A 9,967-nucleotide genomic window follows, 5' to 3' on the forward strand; every position below is an offset into this window, starting at 1 on the left:
TTCTTTAGTAATTCTTAAGTGTGATGGGAATACATATTTTCAAAGGTACAAAACAAATGAAGACACTTTACTTGATGATGTGCTAATGAAAAATATTTACTGAACCCAATTCCCACACATTATCGTTTGTGCGCTATATAGCTTTATGAGTAAAACTGAACGTTAGTGCGAATTGATGTCTATGAATAACAGTACGCTACCACGTCATATTTTAGTAGTATATTTGCAATAATGTGGTCCAAAAAGCATCACCGATTACAAACCACAAGCCTTACCACTCTCCAACTGAATGTGGGTGGCTCATTTACTTCACCTATTCTTTGCCTGAGGCTTGGATTTTTCACAATCACTATGACTTCAGTGATGTAACATTGTGGCATTGACCCCATTCCAGAAAATGTTCTAGCACCACTGGTAAGATGAGAGACATGCACTTGTGAAACAAGTAATAAAAAAAAAACAAATCTGGCTTATTTTAGGGGTAGCTGATCTTCATTTTATTCAGTTGTAATGTCTTTTCTCTGTTGTTTATAATGTGTAGGTATAAAAACAGCCAGGCACACATAGACACACATAAAATACAAAGAGAAGCACATATACAGAAACAGACTACACATACATGTAGGTAAGTGGGCATTAGATGAATATAATGATGGTCATATGGGTGTGTACCTGGGGATATATAGTGATGAATGGTTGTGGTGCATCAAATGATGAACAGGTGGGAAGATGTATGGGTGATTATGAATAGCTGGAAGTAGGCAGGTATATTTTTGGGTGAATGTATGAGTGATGGATAAGTGCTTAGTGATGGTAGATGAATTATTAAATTGGTGTGAGAGGTTGAATACATGAGTTGAGTGTGATGCCTGTGGGTTCAATTATAGATTTATGAAAAATACTAAGCCTCTCGCAAAAGACACTAATAAACTCTGCTGTTGTAGGTTATGTCTTTTATAGCGCACCAGTATGTTTTCCCTATGGTGAATTGTTTAAGGCTGTTAAACGATTCATTAACATGGTATCTGTTTATATGTTCCCTTGGTCCAGTGTGTTACTTCATATTGAAATAGCTGTCCAACAATGAAGCAGAACACCCCATGTTGCTCAGTGACACCGCCCAAAATATGGGTAGGCTTCCCTGGTGCTTTCCCCGTGTACGAGTCTTCAATGATGCATGATGTGCAAACACTGGAGGCATGACGGGAGTTCTCTTAGAAGTATAGGAGTTTCACTATGCCACAACAGTGGTGTGGCCTTTAAGTCTGAGTGGGTGTTCTATTTGATCTAAAGCTGCCTTCAGGAGTGAGACCTCATATGTTCAGGCTCTGCTATCCTGCAAATTCACCCATGTAAGACTAAGGCGGATATTTACAAAAAAATGTCAAAGCATGGAGCTGGATTAAATTTGGCAGCGCCACCCTCTGACATCCTCAAAATGCAGGGATGCTTCGTATTCACAAGAGTATAGTGCGTCCCCGTGTTTCCCCTAGCACAGGCATAACGGAAGCTGCCTAGCGCCAGTGCAGTCACCCTGCCGCAATGTTGCAAGGGTGCCTGTGCTGAGGTATACCTTGGGGTATATCTTTAGGAGAGACCAATCATGTGTTCTCCCACTATGCTGATAATACTGTAGTATATCTTCAACAACCTCCTGTTTTGCACATATTCTGCTTAAAGTTATGCAGGCATTTCGGGAAATCTCAGGCTTGTGTATCAACCCAGACAAATCTGAGCTGTTCCCTGAGAGTAGACTGGTGGAGGTGCCGGCTGACAAGCTGCCTGCGGTGGGGTTTCCATGGGTATTATCTGATGTCCACTATCTGGGGTTTTGTCTGGACCTTATTATTGGGAGAGTGGTGGAGGGTGTGCGGGCCTCGATCCGGTTTTAGAGGGAACTGCCCTTTTCCCTCATGGGCAGGATTGCTACAGTGAAAATGATAATACTACCATGCTGCCTCTATGCACTACAGAGTACTTTCTCCACGATCCCTAGACATTATTTTAAAACTCCGGAAGCTTAATAGTAGACCTCCTTTGGGGTTCCAGATACAGAAGGATTGGACTTCTATCCTACAGAGAACATGGACTCAGGGAGGACTTGGAGTTCCCCATCTGGAACTTTACTATATGGAGGCTCAGCTGCAGCATGCAATCCATTGGCTGAATGATGCTAGCAATTGGGAGAAATGGCCCTTACTGAGCCCTCACAGTGGGAAACCCTTGCTGGTCCTTCTGATGCCTGGCTCCCGAGTCCCCTCTGTGGAATTTTAGTTTGCGAGCTAAACATCATCTGCGCCAGCTTGTCACCCACGTACAACGTGCACGACCGCCATTTTAGGTATCATGGTCTCCCTGTCCACGATCGACCGCCAGCGCGCTCCTCTGACCCTGCAAGCATCCTCCGCGCACCCTGGCTCCCCCTCCCTCCCTCACATAAGCGTAACCCTTCTCCTCCTGCATGACCCTGTCCTTGGGAGTCACACCCGCGCCTGACCAGCACCTCCTCTCCTTCTATGAATACCCCTCTGTTGATAAACCATCCCTCTACGCTTGATTGTCCCCGCGGCATGAATACCACTCCTTTGATGACCCCTTCCCCCGAGTCCGGCTGTCCACACAGGTCCGAGGCCATCGCCTAAGCCGGGAGATACCATTTACTGCCCCTTATTGTATGAAGTCACTCCTCTTCAAAAGACCCACTATTGATCAGGGCCTCCCCCCCCCTGGGATATGATCAGGCGCACACATCCTAAGACTCGGCGGAACACTCAGCTGCGTGATGACCCCCTCCTCTTATCAGCAGGTTGAGGACCTCTATTGTGGAGGTATATGGGGGTGGGATTGACACGAGGATTACGGGGATGTCTTTTTCCTTACTTCACAATGTTTTGATTGTAATAAAGAAAGGTCACATGCCATAAACCAGTGTATAAGAGGCCAGGCCTCAGAGAGGCTGCTAGAGCACCTCGAGACGATACCTTGTTGTCTGATCTGATGTGTTCTGCTCCGTCGGAATAAAACTACTGTTTCCTGCCTTCTGGTCTCCGGCGCCTGCCTCATTGCTTGGTAAATTGAATGGTACAAAGGCGATTAGCGCCGGGCAAATCTTGAAAAAGGTCATAGCCCTACCTTTTTCCACAATTGGCGTCCCAAAGCGTGGGGCCCATCAGCGACACGTGGATCCAGTGGGAGAGGTCCCGACGACAGAGTGAACGACTGCAACGATCGGGAGAGCTCGTGTCCGATAGACCCTCGTCTGACAGCCGATCATCCGACCTTCACTGGTTCTGAACAGACCTCTCTCGAGTGATCTACGGTCCTGACTGGGAACCATCAGGAGTGCCACGAACATCACGAAGAATAGAGGACGATCGGGCGCTGGATTCGGAAGACAGGAAACCGTCCATGCGGTCCGGGTAAGGTCGTGTAAACACGACAAATTAAGAAATGATTGTTTGATTTGGATAATACTAGTATTACGCTTTTGTTGAGTCTTCTGGAGATTCACCGTCTGCAAACGGAGAAACAACAGGCTCTCTCTTTGCAAACAGTGAAGGATAGGTAACGCAGACTTTTGTCCCCATTGTAATCCGTCGTGCCTATTTTCCTCCCCCACTGTTTTCCCGAACTGCCGTTCGTGGATTGTTGTCTGGAGATTCTCTGTCTGCAAACAGGGAAGAACAAGGTCTCTCTTTGCAGGTAGAGAAAGAGTGGGTAACGCAAACCTTTAACACGTCGTACCCACTTATTCTCCCCACTGATTGTTTGATTGACCGAACACTGATTGTTCGGTATTGGTTCGTTTGAGGTATTCACCGCCGGCAAACAACGGAGAATAGAAATATTCTGTCTAGTCTTTGCCCGCCGTGATAAGATAGGTAGTGCAGACCTTTGTCCCCGTTGTAACCCGTCATGCCTATCTTCTCCCCACTGATTGGTAGCCTGTTCAGCCCGGACCGCTTATTAGAGATGAACCATCCAGCTCCACTGGAGGGCACCCCTAATAAGGACATGTTCACTAAGCATGGACTAGTCGCTATAGCTTATACCAAGCTATGGCATAAATACACGAAGAAGAACCCTGAAAGTCAGTGGCCACTGATAGGTGCCTTTGATGATCATAAAATAAAAACATTAGAAATAGCGCTCCAGAAAAATAAGACTACGCCCACTATGCTCGATAGTATCGGCATGTGGCGCAAAGAAACGGAACAACGAAGAAAAAGAGAAGAAGCAAAAATAGGGAAAGAATTACGAAAGGCAGCCCACCTAGCCGCTAAGCAACTAGAAGAAGAAATAAAAGAAAGAAAAGAAGCTGCACAAAACCAGGAATCGGGGTCGACAGGTCAATGTCCCGTTAGGACCCCCTCTGCGCTTTACCCTGACTTGCCCTCCAAACAGCGGGCGAACGATGAATTACTGCTAGGTCCCCCAATCATCTACATGCCCCCTCCATATGCCCCCTGCCAACAGCACCTGCAAGCCCTGAGTGCGAGCGAGAGCAACCTTAGCGCTAGTGCACCAGCCCTCGCGGCCTCCGCACCAGCCACATTAGCAGCACCAATAAATGACCCCGAAGCTAGCAAGCACCCACCAGGAATACCAAATAGGTTGAGCAAGGATGAGTGGGATGGGATTGACAAAATAGCAAAGACACTAGTAGAACGAAGGAAGAGCGAAGAATACACAATGAACATGTATAACTCGCATGCCGACAGCCACAGACGGCATTTCATTTTGCGATTCAGCTACCACACCCTGAACGCATATGAGGATAGGTATCAAAGCAAGAGCCCCGCTAATCTGACAACGCTATATAGGAAGGTTGATGTTGGAGATGGGACTGAATGTGAGGCGACGGAGCTCTTCAGGCAGATGCTTGAGGTCTTCCGCCACCTCACGGAACAAAAACTAGAAGACAAGGTTACAGTCCCTGAAGCAACCTCAGTAGAAGTAGCCAATACTATGATGCCCATCAGAGAAGCGGCCCCTTACTGGATTCCGCCACGTGGTCTGGGAACAAACGATGATATTAATCACGCAGATGCAAAAGGGAGGGTTGTGTACAATTGGGTTTACCAACCATGGGACCGACAAGATATCCTAACTTTTAGACAAACTCTGCCCGATTTAAGAAAGAACCCGACAGCGTTCTATACCGAGATGAACACAGCCCTGGGTTCAACGATAATGACTTTAGCGGACATTGACTTGTTTTTCGGGTTATGCCTGCCTGCTGATGTGTGGAAGCAAATCCGGAAGGCTGACCACACAGATCTGTTCGGGCACACCTGGGAGCAACTCAGTGAACTAGATAGACAGCGAGAGCCTGGAAGGAAACCAGTAAAAGACATACTAGACCTCCCAGACAAACTAGTTCAGAAGTTAAAGACACTGATGGCAGAGAAAAAGGTAGATTGGTCGATAGTCACGGCCTGTCGTCAGAAACCTCAGGAAGATGTATCAGAGTACTTCTCCCGATTCGAGACAGTGTTCTCCGACTACAGTGGCCAAGACATGACCACCGCAACCGGACAACACCTGTTTGTACAAAACTATGTGAAGGGCTTGTCACAGGAGGTCTCCCAAAAACTGCAGACGAGCGAGAGTAGTTGGGGGGCCTCCAAACCCGCAGCTACCCTTCAGATGGCTCAGTATTACGAGCACCAGAAGAATGAGAATGATAGGGCGTCCGAGAAAAAGAAGAAAGATTTGAAAGAAAAGGTGATGATAGCCCAGATACAAGGTATAGCGGTAGGACGGGAACCCCAAAGTGGGAACTACCAATCGACTGTCCCCAGAAATCCACCTCCTAAAGATCACACCCCAACACCCCACACTGGACGTAGAGACATTAGCAATGACCAATGCGCCTTCTGCAAAGGATTCGGCCATTGGAAATCGCAGTGTCCGGTTCTGCTAGAGATGAACAGAAATAGGGACCCCAAGGATGTAGCGGGTGGACCGAGAAATAGGGGGCAGGGACGAGGACACACAAATGACACCTACAATGACAGATCAGGGAGATCGAACACATTTGACCGCCCCGACAGAACCAGTATCAACTATCCGACGGTGAGAATGCCCCTGATTTTGCATAGGACTGCCAGGGGCAAGGGAGGGATCCAGTCGAGCTCTGTGTTGACCAGCAAGGTCCTTACGTCACTGCTAAGGTCCTGGGTACAGAGTCTCCATTTTTGGTAGACACTGGGGCAACACGCAGTGTGTTATCGAAACGACTGATTCCAAGGGCACCCTTGTCTGGCTCACACATTACATCAATAGGTTTCGATGGGACGCCCTCCACTAACCCCCTGTCCGTGCCTATCACCTTTGACCTAGAAAGCAACACCACTGACACAACGTTTCTGCTCTCCTCCAACTCCCCTGACGCCATTATGGGCATTGACTTACTGAAACATTTTCGAGCTACCATTAGGTGTTCCCCAGATGGAATCCGAGTCATCCTGTACGACAACCCAGACATACCCAAATCCTGCCCTACAAGACACATGTGCTCCATAACTGATGCTGACCTATCCTTGCTCGATACCCTGCCCCCGTACCTATGGCCCAAGAATGACTCTGATGTGGGACGAATGATGATTGACCCCATTCATATAACTGTAAGACAGGACGCTATGCTCCCGAAACTCCCACAGTATCGGATATCGCCCGAAGGCGAGAAGGCACTGGTATCGATCATTCAATCTCTGGTGGATGCAGGAGTGGTTGAAGAAGTGGTTAGCAACGTCTGCAACAGCCCAATCCTACCTATTGTTAAGAAGCAAGGTGAAGGAGATGAGAAAGCGTACCGCTTTATCATCGACCTGCGAGAGATTAACAAAGTGGTTGTACCCCAATACCCCGTAGTCTCAGATATCACCACCATTCTGACCCTCATCCCATCCACTGCCACCACCTTCACTGTTATCGACCTCAAGAATGCGTTTTTCTCTATCCCCATCCATCCAGACAGCCGTTATCTCTTCGGCTTCACCTTAAAATCCCGCTCGTACCGATTTTGTAGAGCCCCCTAGGGGTACACTGAAAGTCCCAGTATTTACAGCCAGGCCCTCAAGAGACAGCTGGACGCTGTCCAGCTACCGGATGGAGTGGTGTTGATTCAATATGTCGATGATATCCTTCTGGCGGCCGACACCACCCCACTTGCAATCACAGCCACTGTCCAACTCCTACACTTTCTTGCAGAAAATGGCCATAAAGTTTCCAAAAAGAAATTACAGTTCTGCCAGCCACAAGTGACATACCTAGGCCATCTCCTATCCAAAGAAGGGAGGAAACTCACACCCGACCGGATCCAAACGATCCTAGACACCCCCGTCCCAAAAACGCAAAAGCAAGTCCGCTCTTTGGTTGGCCTAACCTCTTTTTGCAGACAGTGGTTACCTAATTACAGCCTCATTGTGAAACCCCTACTTGCCCTGTTGACCAAAGATGTCCCCTCCCCGCTCCCTTGGACCCCTGAGTGTCAAGCATCCTTTAAGGAACTACGAGATGCCCTCTGTTCAGCACCCGTCCTAGGAACCCCGGATTACTCCAAACCCTTCTCCCTCTTCACCCACGAAAGGGAGGGGTGTGCATTGTCTGTCCTGACTCAGTCTATAGGTCCAAAGCAGCGCCCTTGTGCCTACTTCTCTGCCACTCTTGATCCTGTAGCCAGAGCTTTACCTGCCTGCCTTCGAGCAGTAGCTGCCGCTGCTGTCTCTATCCGTCAGAGTGAGGGAATCGTACTTTCAAACTCTCTCACCGTGTTAGTACCCCATGCTGTCGACACCCTTCTGAACCAAACCAAGACTCAACACTTGACTAGCGCACGACTGACAGGGTACGAACTGACGCTACTCGCACCCCACATCACACTAAAGAGATGCACGACTTTGAATCCCGCCACATTGTTGCCCCTGCCTGAAAATGACCCCGACGTTCCTCCCATACACGACTGCGTGACCCTCACGGACGAACAAACTAGGAGTAGAGTGGACCTCCGAGACACTGCTTTCACTGACCCCGATGGAGAGCTATGGGTAGACGGCTCATGCATCAAACTCCCAGATGGCACCACTTCAGCTGCCTATGCAGTAACAACAGCCCGAACAGTAGTTGAGACCGCCTGCATCACACAACGATCTGCACAGGCAGCGGAACTGATAGCCCTCACACGAGCATGCATCATAGCCACAGGAACCACCGCGAACGTATATACAGACAGCCAGTATGCCTTCGGGGTGGTTCACCATTTTGGACTCCTGTGGAGGGAGAGGGGATTCCTGACGTCCCACGGCACCCCTATCCTTCACGGAGATCTGGTTTCTGCCCTGATTGAAGCAGTTCTCCTCCCCAAACGACTAGCAGTGATCAAATGCCAGGCACACAAGAAGGTGACAGATTTAGTCGGACAAGGGAACGCACTAGCCGACATCACTGCACGAACCACAGCTGAGAATAGGACGGTGACGCGTATGTATGTGACAAGGTCACAAGCAGAGAAATGGACTGACGCAAGGGAAATGATTAGAGACATCCAGTCGGCCAGCACCCCTCACGAACTGACCGAGTGGGCAAGGGTGGGTTTGAAGGATGATGAGGGCTGCTGGCGGACAAAAGATGCAAACAAATGGTTGCTGCCTGACTCACACCTGATCCCCATACTGACAATGGCTCATTCCCCCGCACACATAGGATCTGCACCCATGGTCGAACTCATTTCCAAAGTCTGGCACAACGACAAAATCCCCGACTCAGCCAGACGCCTAGTCCAGCAGTGCCTTATCTGTCTGCAACACAACCCCGGGAAAGGAACTGTGGTACCCCGGGGAGGGTTTGGGACCCCCAATCACCCCTTTGAGGTCCTTCAGATGGACTACATCCAACTAGAAAGATGCCAAAGCTTGAAGTATGTACTAGTCATTGTATGTGCCTTCAGCAAATGGGTAGAGGCCTATCCAACCCGTGACAACACTGCCATGACTACTGCCAAAGTACTACTGAAAGAATTCTTTCCTCGCTATGGCCTTTGTCGAATTTTATGGAGTGACAATGGTCCCCACTTCATAGCTGAGGTCATCCAACTAATCCTAAAGGGATTGGGGGTGAGGCAGAGATTTCACGCAGTCTTCCACCCCCAATCCGCCGGCCTGGTGGAACGCCATAATGCCACACTGAAGTTGAAATTGTCAAAAATAGTGGCAACCACCGGACTTAAATGGCCAGACGCTCTCCCTTTGGCCTTGCTATCGATGCGCTCTACTCCCACCAAACACCATTTGACCCCCTACGAGGTTGTATTCGGGCGACCGATGAACCTCTGGACTGCTCCCAAACCAACCTCCATTCATGACGTCCCGGACGTCCTACTGTCTGATTATTTGGGCAAGTTAACTAAAACGTTGTCTATCATTCATCAACAGGTGCAGCAGGCCATCCCCGATGCTTCCAGGGGCCCTGGCCACGACATCCAACCGGGAGATTTCGTTCTAATACGGAACTTCCAACGGACCAAGAGTCTGGAACCGCGGTGGACGGGCCCCTGGCAAGTGCTGATTACCACACGGACGGCGCTTCGAGTGGAGGGGAAGAGGCACTGGCTGCACGCACATCACTGCCGGAAGGTCTCTGCGAACCTGGCCACGACAGAAAACGTCAACACCCAAGAAGAGCTCCTGAGCAAAGACCGACCGACATTGAACTGTTATCCCAATACTGAGGCACTCGAACTTGCAAAATTCTCTGATCCCACTGTGCCATCCAGAGAAGGGTATTTCCTGCGTCGAAAGGAGGGAGCTTCGGCTAAGTAGGCCACGGACTAAGTTGAATCTCAGAACGGTGACCTAAACAAAACCAAGGGTTACCGGGAGAGAAGCTGAACGAAGTCTGTGGTCCTGCCCGCTGCCGAGCCCCCTTGAAGATGATGGAAGCGCCAGATAAGAAGATGATGGAAGCG

Source organism: Lissotriton vulgaris, chromosome 11, assembly GCF_964263255.1.
Source record: "Lissotriton vulgaris chromosome 11, aLisVul1.2, whole genome shotgun sequence".
Lineage (NCBI taxonomy): Eukaryota > Metazoa > Chordata > Amphibia > Caudata > Salamandridae > Lissotriton > Lissotriton vulgaris.